Below are 20,537 nucleotides of genomic sequence, written 5' to 3' on the forward strand. Positions count from 1 at the left end.
TGTGGTGTTGAAGAAGACTCTTGAGAGTCCCTTGGACTGCAAGGAGATCCAACCAGTCCATTCTAAAGGAGATAAGTCCTGGGTGTTGTTTGGAAGGAATGATGCTAAAGCTGAAGCTCCAGTACTTTGGCCACCTCATGCAAAAGTGTTGACTCATTGGAAAAGACTCTGATGCTGGGAGGGATTGGGGGCAGCAGGAGAAGGGGATGACAGAGGATGAGATGGCTGGATGGCATCACCAACTCGATGGACGTGAGTCTGAGTGAACTCTGGGAGTTGGTGATGGACAGGGAGGCCTGGCGTGCTGCGATTCATGGGGTCGCAAAGAGTCGGACACAACTGAGTGACTGAACTGACTGAAGTGAACTGATGGAGTAAGAATTACCCATCAAACAGAAAGCAGCACAGGGAGTTCCCTGGGGGCACAGTGAATAAGAATCTGAGAATAAGAATCTGCCTGCCAATGCAGGGGTTCGATCCTGGTCCGGGAACATCCCATATGCCATGGAGCAACTAGGCTTGTGAGCCGTAACTGCTGAGTCCACACACTCGAAACTGCCAGCTCCAATTACTGAGCCTGCATGCCTAGAGTCCATGCTCTCGGAGAAGCCACAACACTGAGAAGCCCACACATCACAAGGAAGAGTAGCCCCTACCTCAGCAAGTAAAGCTAGTGCAATACAACAGAGACTCAGCGCAGCCAAAAAAAAACAAAAAGAAAATCACAGATTTTACTTTAAACTGCTTTCACCAAGTCAGTTTGTGGTTTTAATTAAGTAATTAAAGATAAGAAACATGTCTTTGTGAGTGCACTCTAAGTGGCTTCAGTCATGTCCATCTCTGTGTGACCCTATGGACTGTAGCCTGCCCGGGCTCCTTTGTCCCTGAGATTCTCCAGGAACAGTTACTGGAGTGGGCTGCCATTTCCTCCTTCAGGTAATCTTTCCAACCCAGGGACTGAATCCATGTCTCTTACATCTCCTGCATTGGCAGGTGGGTTCTTTACCACTAGTGCCACTTGGGAAGCCCCACTGTGCTCTGTAAACCTAACTTTTGGGACATTTCTAGAATTTTACATGTGTAACCTCAGCCTATATTTGAAGGAAGAGTTACACATACTCAAGTTTGTGTTGAGGCTCTGCCAGTGTGTGCTTGAGAAATTTCCTTCTCTAATTCAGTTTTGTATCCGTAAAGTATAACTCACTTCACTGTGAATATTAATGGAATATCACATATAAAATGAATAACATATAGTGAAGTCGCTCAGTCATTTCGGACTCTTTGCGACCCCATGGACTGTAGCCCACTAGAAGCCCTGTAGCTACTGTAGCTACCTGTAGCCTACTGTAGCCCTCTCAGTCCATGGAATTTTCCAGGCAAGAGTACTGGAGTGGGTTGCCATTTCCTTCTGCAGGGGATCTTCCCAATCCAGGGATTGAACCTGGGTCTCCCGCACTGCGAGCAGATGCTTTACCATCTGAGCCACCAGGGAAGCTGAATAACATATAATAGGCACTAAATTCTCTTCTTTCTACTCTCACCATTCATCCCAAATTTCCCAGCTCTTCTCAGGGCTATAATGTAAATTTCTCACTACTGCAACTATACAAAGCCAGTAAGGGAAGAAAACGCTCAGATGTGACTGAGTGACTTCGCTTTCTTTTAGACTAATAAAGTAAGCAATCTTCCCTTACTGGCTTTGTATAGTTGCAGTAGTGGGAAATTTACGTCATAGCCCTGAGAAGAGCTGGGAAATTTGGGATGAATGGTGAGGGTAGAAAGAAAAGAATTAGGGGCTACTGATTCAGCTGGAGTTTTAAGTACTTGAAATTATCTATGAACCTCTTACATAAGAATGCCTCAGTTATTTAAAATAAGATTAAAAATGAAAGGAGTGATATCTGGAGATATCTACAAGGAAAATAAATTCTGCCATTATAATGACCTTAAAGCTCTGGCTAATGATCAGATTCAGTTGGTTAACAGATGGGTTGAACACACTCAGGTTGTGAAGAAACCAAGGGGAGTAGGTCACAAAAATACAACTATCAAAATTAGGTAGTAAGCCAGAAAAAGCTGCTATTCTTTAGAGTTTAAATGGCAATATCATCCCCATCTGACTGGCTTTGTCTTTGAGTTGCTGTTGAAGCAACTTGGCATACATGCACAAAGAACATATTTCTTATCTCTAATTACTTAATTAAAACCACAAACTGACTTGGTGAAAGCAGTTTAAGGCATAATCTGTGATTTTCTTTTTTTAAATTTTTTGACTGCGCTGAGTCTCTGTTGTATTGCACTAGCTTTCTCTAGTTGCTGACGTAGGGGCTACTCTTCCTAGTGATGTGTGAGCTTCTCAGTGTTGTGGCTTCTCCCAGAGCATGGACTCTAGGCATGCAGGCTCAGCAGTTGTGGCTGGCAGTTTCTAGAATGTGGGCTCAGCAGTTATGGCTCACAGGCCTAGTTGCTCCATGGCATGAAGAATCTTCCTAGATCAGGATCGAACCCCTGCATTGGCAGGCAGATTCTTATTCTCAGAGACTCTGAAGGACTCATATGCTCATGTGCCACTGAAGAGGATTTGCACTGCACACAGAGCTTCAAAGTACCTTCATGGTTATGAATCTCTGGCCCACAACATTGGGTATTGTGGGCAAATTTCTCATTCAGTATCCTTGAATGACTTTAACCTTGTTTCATCTGGAATAAGCATCTTTCCTTAGTAAGGGTCTTTCAAACCCAGAGATTTTAGATAAAATTTTAAAAAGTAAATCAAGTCTCTGCTATTCCTACTTTTACACTAAATTTAGGAGTAAATTTCACTCTCATTGGAACAATTGAGGGGGTAAAACCTTAATTTTTCAATTTGAGATTTTCAATTGCTTTTAAACAACTGATGTTGATTTGGAAGTTTTAAAAGACATTTAAAAGAACTCAGCTCTTTGTATGTGTGCTATGTACAAAATATCTTTTGTGTTTAAATATGTAACAGAAAAAGTGAAAATGCATATTAACAAATGATGTTTAAATATTTAAGGACACATTTAAATAAACTAATATATGGAACTCATTTTCAAAATGGAATTTAAACTGTTGATTCATCCTCTCAGCAAATTATTTAATGAATGTGTACTATAAATCAAGTAATCTCTTTAAGATTTGGATATACAGAAGGGAACAGCAAACCATTTTTTAGAATAAGACACTAATATATTGATGAATATGTAGTAGGTCAGGCAGATCTAAATGCTTTGAAGACAGCAAAAGTACATGTAAGAATGGAGAGCAGAAGAGGTGTCCGGGGAAGGCTATGAGTTTTGTTATACAGGGTGTGGCAGGGAAGGCTTCATTGATAAAAGGATGTTTCATCAGAGACTTGTACTGTGTACTGAAGATACAGAGAAACTGAGGTGAAGTGAAAGTTGTGGGTGTTTAGGTGAAATGAAACTAACCAGGGTCACCAGTTGAGAATACAGAGTAAAGACATTGCAAACTGTATTTCTTTTTCACTAAAGTTATGTGTGTGAAAATCTCAAATATTCTATGTGTGAGCATATCTAGTGAAAGAATGAAATAAACACACTTTCTTTCCAATAGAGGATAAACTCATTATATAGATAAACCCATGTCTGCAAAATAAAGCACACTGAGAGAATTACAACTGAAAACAGAAAATGAGGAACTTCCCTTTAGTAGCAGTACTACTACAAGTTATGAAAGTGTTTTTTTGACTCTTAGAGTGGGAAAAAAAAAAGCTACCTTGGAATCAATCAACTTAATTTGAATTCAGATTATAAATACATATAAGTTGTCTGGCCATCAAACTCTGTTAAAGGAGCTCTGATTTAAGGTTGTTTCACATGCTGTGACCAACAGTACCTCTGCTCAGTTATGCCGTATTGCTCCACCTGTGCCTTTAGGATGCTAGAATTCAGCAGTAAGTAAGAAAAGTGTTTTGACGCTGTAGCTTTAAAAGGACTATGTGTTAGGATATTATCCATGAAAAGAGTTTTCCCATAGGAGAATGAGCTCTGTAAAGCAAAGGATGACCACAGGGAATAAACAGAAATTCTATAGAGCATTTTTTTTTTCTACAAAGCATTTGAAGAGCTTTAACAAAATAACTTTTTATGCTGTAGAATATACTTCCTTCCTAAAATGTTCCAGGAAAGTCATAACCATTTATTCCTCTAGTCATCAAGGTTAGAGAATATTCTTGGCTAAGAAACCAGCTGTCCTTGGTGGCTGATTCTGTTCCCCGCATGTTGCTGTTTGTTCTCCGCAGTAGGTAAGAGGTTTCATGTAAAGCAGTCTTCTAGAGAAGGAAAACAGATCCTTTAGTCTGCTTTCCTTTTCTCATTCTCTGAATTTTGTTTTTAATAGATTATTTTATCTGATACTTGGATTGTTTGATAAACCTTTTATATTCTGGGTATATTTTTAGCTTCAGAAAATACATTTATTCAGTCATCTTCAAAAGGTGGCTGTAATGTGGTAAGCTTTCCAAGTTTCAGCCCTAAGTAAATATGTTTGACTTGGGACATCCACCAAACAAGTTTGCTTTTGTGTATCTACTTACCACATGGCACAAAGAGGGTAGAGTGGCAAGTAGAGTTGTTCAAAGTGCAGCCCACTGTTTGTTGTCATGCCTTGTAGATCAGTCATATTTGGGGAATTGACTAACACTGATTATAGTTGCTTGTTGAAGAATTACTGGGAGAGATAGATGAGAAGAAAGCACTGATTAAGAGACTTTCCTGTTTATCTCATTGAGGTGACTGCCAAGAAAAGTTGACTGTTTTTAATTACAGCTATCTCTCTATTCTAGAGCCACTGAACACTGCAGATAAGCTGTATACAATTCAACTAATCATTGAGAAGTTTGCAAATAATTAAATGTTTGCTATCCTGCAGGTAAAATGGCAATTAACATGCTTAGTCCCATCAACATACTTGACATTATGAACACATAATCATAATCCAGGGCCAGCTATCTTTGCAATGACAAAAATGGGGCACTTTTAAATCCAATATTTATTACTTGCCTAAAAATTACTCACTTTGTGAATAAAGCTATGGTGTTTTATATTATCTTCAGTTTTCCATACTTTTGCTGAATATACATTTTTCAAACTGATGCTTACATAGTATGAATTTTATTATATATTTCACTTGAAGTTATAATTAAAGATCTATTATCTAAAAATTAAAGTAATAGCATTTATCCTGCAAAATTAGTGTAATTGTACATGATTTAATATTTAGTTTCAAACCTTACAAAACTCAGGTTAATTCAACCACTTTTAAAATGTAATTTTTCTTACTATTTTGTATGCCTTATCTATGTATTATATCTATATTAAGTGTAAATTGATTATTCTTCTTCAAATATTATAATCAGAGGAAAATACTGGTGATACTATATCTTCCAAAATGTATACTTTTGCTATAAAAAAGTTGATAAATATCTCAAATTATTTCAGAGAATACTCTATGTATATAAAATATGCACCTACTATATTTCATTTCTACTGTGAAACACTATTAAATTGTACGGCGGAGAGCTAATGCTCTAAAATATCTAAGTACAAACTGATATGTAATGTGGCATGCTATGAAACATTGCTTCAAAGAAAGCTAAAACTTCAGAGGCTTTTTCAAAATAAAAATCATAAAATGTTTATTTGAAAAAGTGCTCAGAATTTTCAGACTACAAAGGATACTCTTTGGGGGCATTAACTATATTTTTGAAATCTGAGTTTTAAAAGCTGGCAGTATTTAGAAAGTATATTTATTCTTTATGCTACCTTTTGTGAGGAATAAAAGACTCAGCAATTTTTACTGAATGTCTTTCATAGTTTAAGTCCAGGTGATGGCCAGAAAATAAATCATATTATTACTCTACTATTTCATAAGGACCTCATTAGAACTTTAATTCTAAATCATAGTTCATTTGTATATCCACTGAAAATTCTCTATTAAGAGCGAATCCTCCCCCTTATGGGAATATTTGTGAAAAGATTTTTTAGTTTCTAAGATAAAGGGGACTACTATCACTATTTTTCTTGAAAGAAAATACTGGTGATTTTTGGTACTTTAAAAATATACTTTAAAATACTTATTTTAATGAGTCACTTATCAGGCTTGTTGTTGTTCAGTCACTCAGTCATGTCTGACTGGGAGCCCATGGACTGCAGCCTGCCAGGCCTCCCTGTTCCTCACTATCTCCTGAAGTTTGCCCAAGTTCATGTCCTTTGCATCGGTGATGCCATCCAGCCATCTCATCTTCTGATGGCCTGTTCCCCTGCCCTCAATCCTTCCCAGCATCAGGACTTCACATTTCTTTGAAAAGTATAAAACTTCTGTTAGGTGGAACATTTCTCTGTGGAAAAAGGAATGTTAAGGGCCATTATTGGCCTTAACTTTGTTGAGGTGGTTCCCTGTGGACCTCTGGATACCACCTCTAGAGTGTGAACACAGGAATAATTTAAGTATTTTATGATTTTTTTCCTAAAGGTGTCGATTGGAGTGATTTTTAAACTAAGATTATATCTCTGTTTGCTTATAGGATAAGTATCTTTGAGATCATTAATATTCTCAAAGTTTTTGGTTTGACTTCTTTAAATTTCCTCCGCGAGTTCCATTTGGGTCACCTTACATAATTCATACATTTTCTGTGGTATTAGTGTTCTTTTAGCTTAGATCTTTGATCATCAAGTGTGTGTTGTGTATGTATCTCTTCATAGCAACTAGCATATAGTAAGTTCTTTATGAATATTTTTGAATGAATATATATTTATGATTCTCTATATTATATATATATATATATATATATATATATATATATATATATATATATATATATATGGCTCGGGCTTCCCTTGGAGCTCAGTCGGTAAAGAATTTGCCTGCAATGCAGGAGACCCAGGTTCAATCCCTGGGTTGGGAAGATCCCGTGGAGAAGGAAATGGCAACCCACTCCAGTATCCTCACCTGGAAAATCTCATGGACAGAGGAACCTGGTGGATTGCAGTCCATGGGGTCGCAAAGAGTTGGGCACGACTGAGTGACTGACACACACATATGGCTCATGGTTTTTGTGAAGTATGTTCAATGTCCATCAAATTATATTAAACAATCTTCAAGACTGATAGCATTTCTGGTTCTGATACTTTAATATCTGGAAAAGAAGTACTATACAAGTGACATAAGGCAAAGTGGATAATTTTTTAAGCATAGTCAATAGTACTCCAGTGAAATGTAATAGATCAATTAACCTGTTAATAAAATGAAATCCAATGGGATTTTTAAATGACTGAAAAGACAAGAGGGAAAGTTATAGCCTGATAGTGACAGCTGGCAAGCTTGCCTTAAATGCTTTTAGGGACAAAATTGATAACAACCACAACTGACTACAGTTCAGGGTACCCAATTCCAATGTGCTGTCAACCGTATATATTTACTATTGATTAACACTCTAGCTACATTCTTTTTGGACATTTTGATGTAGAGAAGTTATTTAATTTTAGGGGCAGCTCCCATATAGCTTTTTTTCAGACATGAGATTAAAATACATGAAAACAGAATCAATTAATATGTTGCCATTGGTAAAGTTAATATTTTCATTAATCATAGCTTATAAATCTAAGGAAACTGCTTTGGAGTAAATATACCAATTTATTAAAAAAGGAAGAAACCATTTGAAAATAATGTGTATGTTATTGGGCTAAATAGTGGATGAATATATACAAATAGTATGTTGCTTTCCAAGGAATATGCATACATGTGGATCACATGTACAGAATCAGGTGAATGCAGCATAAATGTTGATGTCCATTCTAGAGATCCACCTGATGCTATATATTAGAACTTTCTTTCAAGCCTTAATAACTCTTCAAATTTCACAATATACAAAAAAAAAAACAAACACCAAAACCAAGCTTAAACAAGTAAGACTGTTGTCCAGTGTACATAGAAATTTGCCTCATTTATTAAAGGGGTCACATGTTTTTTCACTTGAGAAATATTTGTTGGATGCTGCTGCTGCTGTTTAATTGCTAAGTTGTGTCTGATTCTTTGTAAACTCCTGGACTATAGCCCACCAGGCTCCTCTGTCCATGGGATTTTCCAGGCAAGAATACTGGAGTGGTTGCCATTTCCTTCTCCAAGGAATCTTCCTGACCCAGGAATTGAATCTGGGTCTCTTGCATTGCAGGCAGATTCTTTACCACTGAACCACCTAGAAAGTCTCCTATTTTAGTGGAATATAGAACTAAAACAATCCTATTTTTATGAGCTTACATTCTATACAGGATTAAAAAGCAAATCATAAACAGGAAAATATAGAGTCAAATGGTAACAGGTACTTCAGGGGAAAAAATAAAGCAGGAAAAGGGGAATAGGAGCAATAAGTAATAGGGTGGCCAGGAAAAACCTCACTGGGAAGGTATCTGAGTAACAATCTAGTGAAAATGAGGTTGTAAATCACGGGGGTTGAGGAGAGAGCATTTTAGAGGAGGAAATGATAGCCTTTTGAGAATTTGAGGGCCATCAGAGACCCCAGTGTGGCACAGCAAAATGAGCCAAGGGAATTTAGTAGGACATTGTGCCAGAGGAGTGATGGGGTTTAAGGGAAATTGTTAAGAGCACTGTAGGCTGCTGTCAAGATAGCTGGATTTTGCTGAGTGTGAGATTGTGAAACTCCTGGAAAGTTTTGAGCAGAGGACTGATTTTCTATTTTGTAACTGAAAGAATCATTCTGGCACTGTGCTCCTCAGGCTGTAGAAGCCAGAGATGGCAGCCGGGCTACAGTGAATTGGTTAATGGAGTAGTGTTCAAACTAGATATACAACCTCCAAGGCTGCCTGAAAATTTTATAGGGACATAGTCTTTAAAGGAGTGAATTTCCAGATCAGCTCACTGCCTGAAACTTAGCTCCCTGGTAATGAATCAGGTCAAGGCATTGTGCTTGCTCATCCTTCCCATCTCCCATATGACATCTCCTTTCGCTTCAAAAGAAAGGCTTTTTTTCTCATTCATTCCAGATTGTACCGTGGTGCATTTCCCCAGGGTGTAAAAACTTCTAGAGTGACAAATGAGGGGACAATCTCAAATACTTGGACTTGACATCTTCACCTCTTCCACACCCCTTCTATTGCCTGAAAAACCACCACTCCTGTGGGAGTTCACTTTGAGAGAAAAAAAAAAAAAAGAGATTGAGAAAAATACCTGATTTTATCATTTATAGATTTCTGTCTTCTGCTTTATCCATTTGTTTATTTATCGCTATATCATAGAAATTCAGACTATCATACAAGCCCAAATTATCTGAATTTAGGTTCAGAAGATTGTTTCCACATGGATCTTTATTAAAACAATTATTTAAATCGAAAAATCAAATCAGACTTTTCTGATAGAAAAAAATTTGATTGTGGGCAAACTGGTTTGATAATGAGAATTGATTTCCTAACTCCATATTTTCCTTGAATTAACAAAATCTGTAATTCTATGGCTTTGACAAAAATATATTTAAAGCCTGTAATATGAAATATTTTATCTAAAAATTAATTCACCAAAATCATTAGGAATATAATTTTGATTTTGTCTTTATCCTTTTTAATTGTACCTGGTATAATAAAGAGCCTTTAACTGAAAGAGTAAAGAGTAGTTTTTTGGTAATTCTTTTTTCTTTTTTCAAGATACTGTAAAATAGTTGATAATTCTTTTTTTTTTTTTTGCAGTATACTCACCATAAATTAGAAACAAAATGACTCCAATGATTAGACAAAACAAACAAACGAAAAACAGGTTGGAGTTTGAGTTTGTGTTCATCAAAATTAAATATTTAAATTATTAGTTGATTATTAAAACTTTATTGCTAGATGGGTTTTTATAATGAAACTTGGATGAAGTTCAGATAGTTTAGTAACATTAATAAAACCCTAAATTTCTATTCCTACCCATTTGTATGATTAGAGAGTCTCAATATGAAAATAAAAAATATCAAGTGAATTGCTGTTAGATTTATTATACAATAAATTTTCATCTATGGATATACCAACTAATTTGGGGAAAAAAGCCCCATCTATCTCATTAAGATGTACAATTCCAGTAAAATTTTATGTTTGGTTAATTATGAATTATTTTAAAGTTTATTGCCTCCATAAACTGTATTCTACTGATAACTGGAAAGATAACATAATTAAAAATCTCTTTCAAAATAATTGAGGATGTTATAGGCCCAGGAAATGAAAAGAAATTAAAGTTATGTTTTCATTTCAGAAAATTGTTAGGTGATCAATAGAACATTCTAAACCAGCACTACAAGCAAAAATGTAATTCTAACAGAATTACAAATGTGAACCATGTATTTTTAAATGTAACTTAAAAATTTAAAATAAGTGTGTTCATTTAAATTTCTTTTTTTTAGTCCAATATATCAAAATATTATTTCAACATTATGTAATCAATAGAAAAACTATTGAAAGAATTTATACTCAGTTTTTATATTGATTTTTTGAAAATCACTGGTGTGCATTTTACCTCACAGCACTTCTCACTCTGGACTAGCTGTATCTCAAGTGCTCAGTAGACATATATTGCTAGTGGCTAGTGATTGTTGGGTAACATGTTGTACGTTATTGTTGTTCAGCTGCTCAGTCATGTCTGACTCTTTTGTGATCAGAACATGCTGTACAGCACTCCTCTAAGTTTTAAATTTCCTTGGTGGCTCAGCAACCAAAAAAATTTGCCTACAATGCAAGAGACATGGGTTCCATCCCAGGGTTAGGAAGATCCCCTGGAGTGGGAAATGACAACCCACTCTAGTAATCTTGCCTGTGAAATCCCACAGATAGACGAGCTTGGCAGGCCCATTCCATGGGGTCACAGAAGAGTTGGATACAACTTAGTGACTAAACAACAATATAAACCCATATAAAATATATTTATATAACATATGTAATATAGTATTATATGTAATATAAACTTCTGGTTGGTTACAGAATGGAAACACAAGTTTAATTAGTAAAGAAAAGAGTTGACTATTTCAACCTGTTTAAAAAAAGTGCTTATTCATATTTTTAATTGGCAGATGGGGTTAAATTGATATGACTTTGTGATTTCATGAGGTATATGTAAAATAAGAGTTCATCCTTTACAGCAATTTAAATGCATAATGAAATTTTCAGTTGTTGACTTAGAATTGTTTAGAGGAGTGTGTAAGCAAATGTGTTTGAAGACTTCTTTATTGTTTTTGTTTAATGCCCAAGTTGTGTCCAGCTATTTGCAACCCCAAGACTGCAGTACCCCAAAGCTTCTCTGTCCTCCAGTATCACCGGGAGTTTGCTCAAGTTCATGTCCATTGAGTCAGTGATGCCATCCAACCATGTCATCCTCTGTTGTCCACTTCTTTTGAAGACCACTAGGCTATTTCAATAATACTGCTAAGAGATGAAGGTAACTTGAGCCAGATTTTACAACACAGTAGAATTCTCAGTTCAGTTCAGTTGCTGAGTCATGTTGGACTCTTTGAAACCCCATGGATTGTAGCATGCCAGGCCTCCTGTCCATCACCAACTCCCGGGGTTTATTCAAACTCATGTCCATTGAGTCGGTGATGCCATCCAACCATCTCATCTTCTGTCATCCCCTTCTCCTCCTGCCTCCAATCTTTCACAGCATCAGGGTCTTTTCAAATGAGTTAGTCTTTGCACCAGGTGGCCAAAGTATTGGAGTTTCAACTTCAGCATCAGTCCTTCCAATGAATATTCAGGGCCAATTTCCTTTAGGATTGACTGGTTTGAACTCCTTGCTGTCCAAGGGACTCTAAAGAGTGTTCTCCAACAACACAGTTCAAAAGGATCAATTCTTCAGCACTCAGCTTTCTTTAAGGTCCAACTCTCACATCCATACATGACCACTGGACAAACCATAGCTTTGTCTATGTAGACCTTTGTTGGCAAAGTGATGTCTCTGCTTTTTAATATGCTGTCTAGGTTTGTCTTAGCTTTTCTCCAAGGAGCTAGTGTCTCTTAATTTCATGGCTGCAGTCACCATCTGCATAATTTTGAAGCCCCCCCACCCCGCCTCCACAAAATAAAGTCCATCACTGTTTCCAGTTTCCCATCTATTTGCCATGAAGTGGTGGGACCAAATGCCATGATCTTAGCTTTGTGAATGTTGAGTTTTAAGCCAACTTTTTCATTCTTCTCTTTCTCTTTCATCAAGAGGCTCTTTAGTTTTCTTCTTTGCTTTCTGCCATAAAGGTGGTGTCATCTGCATATCTGAGGTTATTGATATTTCCCCTGGCAATCTTGATTCCAGCTTGTGCTTCATCTAGTCCAGTATTCTTCATGATATACTCTTCATACAAGTTAAATAAGCAGGGTGACAATATATGGACTTGACATACTCCTTTCCCGATTTGGAACCAGTCTGTTTTTCCACGTCCAGTTCTAACTCTTGCTTCTTGACCTGCGTCATATTTCTTAGGAGGCAGGTAAGGTGATCTGGTATTCTTATCTCTTGAAGAATTTTCCACAGTTTGTTGTGATCCACACAGTCAAAGGCTTTGGCATAGTCAATAAAGCAGAAATAGATGTTTTTCTGAAACTCTCTTGCTTTTTTGATGATCTAACAGATGTTGGCAATTTGATGTCTGGTTCCTCTGCCTTTTCTAAATCCAGCTTGAACATCTGGAAGTTCATGGTTTACATACTGATGAAGTCTGGCTTGGAGAATTTTGAGCATTACTTTACTAGCATGTGAGATGAGTGCAACTGTGTGGTAGTTTGAACATTCTTTGGCATTGTGATTTTTAGGGATTGGAATGAAAACTGACCTTTTCCAGTCTTGTGGCCACTGCTGAATTTTCCAAATTTGCTCTCGTACTGAGTGCAGCACTTTCACAGCATCATCTTTTAGGATTTGAGATAGCTCAACTGGAATTCCATCACCTCCACTAGCTTTGTTCGTAGTGATGCTTTCTAAGGCCCACCTGACTTCACATTCCAGGATGTCTGGTTCTAGATGAGTTATCACACCATCGTGATTATCTGGGTCATGAAGACCTTTTTTGTATAGTTCTGTATAATCTTGCCTCCTCTTCTTAATATCTTCTGCTTCTGTTAGGTCCATACCATTTCTGTCCTTTATTGTGTCCATCTTTGCATGGAATGTTCTCTTGGGATCTCTAATTTTCTTGAAGAGATCTCTAGTCTTTCCCATTCTATTGTTTTCCTCTATTTCTTTGCATTGATCACTGAGGAAGGCTTTCTTATCTCTGATTGTTATTCTTTGGAACTCTGCATTCAAATTGGTATATTTTTCCTTTTCTCTTTTGGCTTTCTCTTCTCCTCTTTTCACAGCTATTTGTAAGGCCTCCTCAGGCAACCATTTTGCCTTTTTGAATTTCTTTTTCTTGGGGATGGTCTTGATCACTGTCTCCTATACAGTGTCACCAACCTTCATCCATAGTTCTTCAGGCACTTTGTCTATCAGATCCAATCCTTTGACTCTATTTGTCACTTCCACTGTATAATTGTAATGGATTTGACTTAGGTCATACTCTAATGGCCTCTTGGTTTTCCCTACTTTCTTCAACTTAAGTCTGAAGTCTATGTATGTATAAAAATATATTTTATTAAAGTATAATTATAGTATTTTGTTTCAGGTGTACAGCAAGTTGATTTAGTTGTAGACATAATGTATATATAGATAATATATATTTCAGATTATTTTCCACTATAAGTTATTACAGGGTATTGAATATGGTTTCCTGTGCTATATAGTAAATCCTTGTTGCTTATCTCTTTTTATGTACAGCAGTTTTTATCTGTTAATCCCATAGTCCTTCTCTGGGTCTCAAATTTTTTAAGACAAAAAGATTAAAAATGTTTTTTCTTTAACCTTGAAAGTATTGCTAGTGAAGGGATTTTTTTGGGTTCTTGTTAGGAACATATCATGCTAGCAGCTCACAGTATATTATGAAGATTACTGAAGAGGATAGAATCTCATGCTGTGCTTTTACCCTTAGGAGACCTCCCCAAATTATTAATTTTTAATACCACTGAACATCTGATTGTGTTGGAGGCAAGATAGCAAGTGTCTGTAATGGTTTGTCCAGTGTCTGTAATGGTTTGTCCAGACTTCAATCAACAATTGTGAGCATTTTCCTAATATCTTTAGGATTGTCTCCATTGTAATTGGAATTGTTTCTAAATTATAATTTGGTGCTGAGCCTGTGTGGTGTATATATTTTAAACACTCAAACCCTACCACAATAAACTGGAGATGACATACACACAAGATAGTTCTCTATCCTTTTCACTTTTTGGCTTACTACAGATAGATCGCTGTTGAAATGATTTGAAGTCAGGTCTTCAACCAGTTTTTTCAGGATGAGTGCTTGTAAGTCTGAGCTACTTCTCACGGAAGCCTCTGAGGAAAGAAAAGAGCAATTCATTTCTCCTGATTTCTGTTGCTCTTATATCCCCCTGTGGAATTTGCAGTCTCAGAAGAAAGATATCTCTAGAAGGTGAAAGTCTTACTTATCTTGGTGTAACTGGTTTCTTAGATCTTTTCCACTGCCCTTATGTGGAATGCCTTTATCTTTTCCACTTCCTTTGAAGGAGCATCAAGTTTCAATGTGTCCGTGAGTCTATTCTCTTGCTTCAGGATTGAAGAGTCTTGTACTATTTTAAAAGGAGTCTTTGGAGTTTGGAATCATGAATTATTACCATTGCTTAATTTCCTTTAATATTTATATTTATTATTTCTGCCAGGCCTTTTGCTTTGGGTGAACACAAACTCTTGGAGCAGATTTTCTTTTATTGCTGCTCTTAGAGCATTTAAAAAATAAATGATCAAATGGTATTCATATTTCTTGAATCATTATTCCTTGTAAAGTCTATTAAAATACATATAAAATAGATTGATTTTATGCTTTTGTTTGCTAGAAGTAGTCAGGGTGAAATGAATCAAATTTAATTTTTTTCCTTTGGGATGAGACTTTTACTGACATTGGTTATATATATGTATATATATACAGTTAAAACTACTCATATATGACAGCATTTTCTGACATGTGGAAATAAAGCTTAGGATGAGACATGGAGCTTTGACTAGAGATTTTTGGGCCCTAAGTTTTTGCATACTTAAAAATTTTTATAAGATCTATGATGCATTTTTTTTCTCAATGTAGTAGCAAAATCTACTGAGTTTTCTGGGTAATTCATTCTTAGGAATTTAAATCTCAATTTGTTTTGGGGACATTTTCTTTCCACTTATCAATATTTTCTTAACTGTCTTCACATAATTTGCTTGCTTATACCGTGTGTGTGTGTTAGTCGCTCAGTTGTATCCAACTCTCTGGGACCCTATGTACTGTAGGCCCCAGGCTTCTCTGCCCATGGGATTCTCCAGGCAAGAATACTGGAGTAGATTGCCATGCCCTTCTCCAGGGGCTCTTCTTGACCCAGGGATTGAAACTGTGTCTCCTTGCATTGCAGGTGGATTCATCTGAGCCACAAGGAAAGCTTTGTTTATACCATACACACACATCTGCTCTAAGCATATGAATTATATACATATTATTCAATGTGTATTTCTGTATATGAATGACATTTCCACTATAAACCTACAAAGTTATAGAAAAATTTAAATTAATAGTTAATTTTTGTAAATTTATTAGCTGTAATCCTTGAAGATTCATGTATACTCTGTGAAAAACAACATTGTCAAGAACCCAGAATGGGCTTCTGGGTGTTTGGTGGGAGTGAACGGTGAGAGTGAAGTGTATTTGTTCTCATAATTGTATAAAGATTGAGGACTCTAGCCAGAGTATGAATTCTTAGTTTGACGTCATAGTTTATCTGTATGAGGAAGCTGATAAATATTTGAGTGTGTTGTTCTAAAATTTTCATCTCTTTAAAAATATTTTGCTTGGATGATTTCTAGATAAGAAGGTCTTATTATTCATTGCCTCCTCAGGTGTTTTGGGGCTGATCTAGAATTTCTTTAAGTTAGACTAGTATAGAAGTATGGTTATATTCATGCATGATATAGCTCACAGTATTATATGAATTCTGCCAAAGTACTCAATTACTCTCATTTATTTATTTATTCCATACTGAGTGCCAGTTCTATGTAAGGAACTTTCCTAGGAACTGGAAATAAAAATTGAAGTCATAATGCCCACAGTTAAAAAACTTGATCTAGAGAAATGTATCATCATATAAGTCATTTCCTACATTGCTATCACCATATTTATATAAAATAAGGTAGAGATAAACCATGTTTGTGTGTGTACTTAGTTGCTTAGTCATGTCCGACTCTTTGCGACCCCATGAACTGTAGCCCTCCAGGCTCCTTTATTCATGGGATTCTAAAGGCAAGAAATCTGGAGTGGGTAGCCATTCCCTTCTCCAGGGGATCTTCCCGACCTAGGGATCCAACCCAGGTCTTCTGCCTTGCAGGTGAATTCTTCACCATCTGAGCCACCAGGGAAGCCCAGATAAACTGTGTCTAGTTATGCATAAATAACTCATCAGTTTTTTTTAGAACAAAATTATTAGTAAGCTTTGTATCCTATGTTTATGCCAGTATTACTACATTTTTTGAAATTAAGAGTAGTTTTTGTAATTGGTTCATAAGCATTGTAAGAAAATCAGTATCTTTGTAATCATGCCTTTTTCCCCCATAGCCTGATGTTTAGAAAAACAGTCTCATGATTATATATATAATTCATCAGATTTGGATCTGAATGACTCTTAGCTATTTTAAAAATCAAATTTACCCAGAGAGGGAGAAATGATTTGCTTCATTTAAAGTGATAAAGAGGTAACTTAGAAAAGAATCTTCCAAAATATTTTAGGGAATGTGACATACCTCAATACCATTTCTAAAAATGCAGTCTAAGAGAAAAGTCTCCAATACCTATATGAACACATGCATACATGTTGCTCTCACATTTTCTGAAATAGTAGTCTACCATCATCTGAAACCCAACAGAATGGCCAAATCTGAACATCCTAAAGCTAGAGGTACCTTCAAGTGTACTTTAAAAGGAATATCATTACAAAGGAGGTTTCAGTTTCACAATTATTTTAGAAAGACCAAGGGGCATACTCTAGTCTCTACTTATTTGTCTACCTAAATATAATCTGTTCCATAAAGCCCACATGTGACTCTGCTGGAGTATGTTTTAACTTGGGAGGATTTTGATACATTTTGTCAATTGATATAAAATTATTTTTGACCTCAGAAGAGATTGGGAGCTGAGAACTGTCTTAGCCTAGTGATCATAAGGTTCATTCATTCTGCATTTAATGTATAAGGTTGGTGCAAATGTAATTGTGGTTTGGACCATGAATTTTAAATCATTATAAGTAGGCTCAAGCACATCTTTATTAATCAAAACAGGAACCATTACAATCAACATATTTTTGCCAATGAGAAATAAGTTTGTTTGTTCCTGTAGAGTAAAAATCCGTGCTTTGGGAGTTGATGAACTATTGGAAAGCATTTTCTGCCTCCTGCTGGTTGTGGAAGCATTTTCCCTGTAAAAAGTTGTCGAGATGCTTGAAGAAGTGGTAGTCAAATGGCGAGAGGTCAGGTGAATATGGAGGATGAGGCAAAACTTCATAGCTCAATTAATTCAACTTTGAAAGCATTGATTGTGCAACATGCAGTCAGGCACTGTCATGGAGAAGAACTGGGTCCTTTCTGCTGACCAATGCCAGCTGCAGGCATTGCAGTTGTTGGTGCATCTCATTGATTTGCTGAGCCTACTTCACAGACGTAATGGTTTTGCCAGATTCAGAAAGCTATGGTGGATCAGACAGGCAGTGGACCACCAAACGATGACCATGACATTTTTAGGTGCAAATTTGTCTTCCCTTGTGGCTCAGCGGGTAAAGAATCTGCCTGCGATGCAGGAGACCTGGGTTAGATCCCTAGCTTGGGAAGATCCCCTGGAGAAGGGAAAGGCTACCCACTCCAATATTCTGACCTTGAGAATTCCATGGACCATATAATCCATGGCGTTGCAAAGAGTCAGACATGACTGAGTGACTTTCGCTTTCACTTGACTTTGGGAAGTGCTTTGGAGCTTCTGTCAGTCCAACTGAGTTGTCAATGGTTGTGGTATACAGTCCTCTTTGTGTCACACGTCCCACAGTCTGATTGAGAAGTGATTCATTGTTGTGTAAAATAAGAGAAGACAACACTTCAAAGCAATGATTTTTTTTTTTTTTTGATTTGTGGTCAGCTCATGAGGCACTCATTTATCGATCTTTTTCACCTTTGCAATTTACTGCAAATGCCAAATGACCATAGAATGCTTGATGTTGAGATCATCACCAGCTTCTCATGTAGTTGTAAGAGGATCAGCTTCAATGATTGCTCTTAATTGGTCGTTGTCAACTTCTGACAGCTGGCCACTGTGCTCCTCTTCTTCAAGGCTCTTGCTGCCTTTGCATAACTTCTTGAACCACTGCTGCATTGTATGTTCATTTGCAGTTTCTGGGCCAAATGTTTCATTGATGTTGCAAATTGTCTCCACTAATTTACAACCCAATTTGAACTGGAATAAGAAAATTGCTTCAATTTGCTTTTTGTCTAACATCATTTCGTTAGTGTAAAATAAATATAAAATAAATAGTAAGTAGTAAGTCATTAGCAAAACATAATAAAGCGAGATATGCACATTAGAATGCTGTACAACAGAACCACATTTATTTAAGAATGTATAAGATTGAAGGTAGGAAGAGAAGGGGATGACAGAAGATGAGATGGTTGGATGGCATCACTGATTTGATGGACATGAGTTTGAGCAAGCTCCCAAAGCTTGTGATGGACAGGAAGCCTGGTCTGCTGCGGTCCATGGAGTCACAAAGAGTCAGACACGACTGAGTGACTGAACTGAACTGATCCAAATATCAAGCAGCAAAATTCAGCAGTGTAAAACTGCAAATACTTATGCACCAACCTAATAAAACCAGCTTTTAAAAGGTTATACATAATTTCTTTCAGGATTTTTTCCCCTGAGTCATTAAAAATGATTTAAGTACCTTTTGTTATAGAGTTGTCATTATCAAATGTTAGTTTTGCCATAAAATATTTACATTTATGATATTTTATTTGTAAATAACATCCAATTGCTGTTAAATTTGTTGTTATAAATTTAAAAATCAATCAGTACTTCAGAACTCACAGATTAAATAACTGTAAGCCACTGAAGGTGACATATTTTGCAAGTATGGCATTTATTTGGAGTTGTATGCTTCGGTCTGTTTACAAAACGTTCTGCTCTAGGTGTTCCCAGTAGTAATTGATAGTAATATGTGTGGCTGCTTTTTAGCACCCTCAATAATGGGATGCTTTTAAAAACATGCCTTCAGGCAGTTGTAAGCCACATTTAAATAATTATGACATACAGAGGCTAATGGAATTTAATGACATACATACAGTGGTGAAGCCAAAGTCACAGACCATGTGTTTCTTTCTCTGAATGCTTTCAAGAGGGTTCTATTATTATATTTGAGCAACTTCTGTTTTCTTCTGTGCACTAAAAACATCTCAGTGTAATTACTGTTTTGTATGCTGTCTCGGCTGGCTGTGCTTTCAGGGAGCAGAAACTATGTCTTTTTCATTGTATTTCTAGCACTTAGCACCTATACACAATCTGGGGACTGTCCCAGATGGTCCCAGAAGTGTTTGAATAAATGAATGAATGAATAGCTGAGATGCATTTCAAGTCCTTTTACTTAACTATACCCTTTGCCACAATTAGAAAAATGCAAATTCAGAACAACAATTGAAAATACCTGGAATAGATCAAGAGCAGTTAGGGCTCTCCTCAACTGCTATTCAAATTTGCAGAGAGAATTTTTCTTCAATATAATGTCTGACTAAAATTACTGATACTGGTTTACCTTTCTTGAGAATACTTGAGGATACAATTCAGCAATAAAAATAAAATTTCTAAAAGTGGCAAGATTATTGTTTAGTCACTCAGCTGTGTCTGACTCTTTGCAACCCCATGGACTGTAGCCCACTAAGATCCTTTGTCATAGGATTTCCCAGGCAAGAATACTGCAGTGGGTTACCATTTCCTTCCTGAGGGGATCTCCCCGTCCCATAGATTGAACCCTCATCTCCTGCTAGGCAGGCAGGATTTTGTTTGTTTGTTTGTTTTTTTAAACTACTGAGCCACCTGGGAAGCCCCAGTGGTGAAAATAGTTGCTGGTATTTGGGGGCAGAAGAATATTCCAAATGTCCTCATCTGTCTACTTCCTCATTTTTTGTACGGATATTGGATGTTTTCTCAACCTTATGAAAAATATATGCTTCTAGAGAAACTCTTTAATCCCTCCTTCTATACAGACATGATTCTTTACCCCATACCTTGAAGAAAATTCCTTGTACCTCCCTAGGGTTTCTCTATTCCCTGTCTTCGTTGAAAAGATGGCTTGTGTGAGTTAATCACTGTGATGCATCATTGCCCTGAATTAAGAAAAAAATAGGGTTTCAAAATT

At 36.5% G+C, this 20,537-nt stretch overlaps 1 pseudogene; it reads right to left on the reverse strand.

The window, feature by feature from the left end:
• Positions 1 to 17,408: 17,408 nt before the first annotated feature.
• On the reverse strand, positions 17,409 to 18,628 carry LOC138445085 (histone-lysine N-methyltransferase SETMAR-like; annotated as a pseudogene).
• Between the last annotated feature and the right edge of the window lie 1,909 nt (positions 18,629 to 20,537).

Source organism: Ovis canadensis, chromosome 8 (assembly GCF_042477335.2).
Source record: "Ovis canadensis isolate MfBH-ARS-UI-01 breed Bighorn chromosome 8, ARS-UI_OviCan_v2, whole genome shotgun sequence".
NCBI classification, from domain to species: domain Eukaryota; kingdom Metazoa; phylum Chordata; class Mammalia; order Artiodactyla; family Bovidae; genus Ovis; species Ovis canadensis.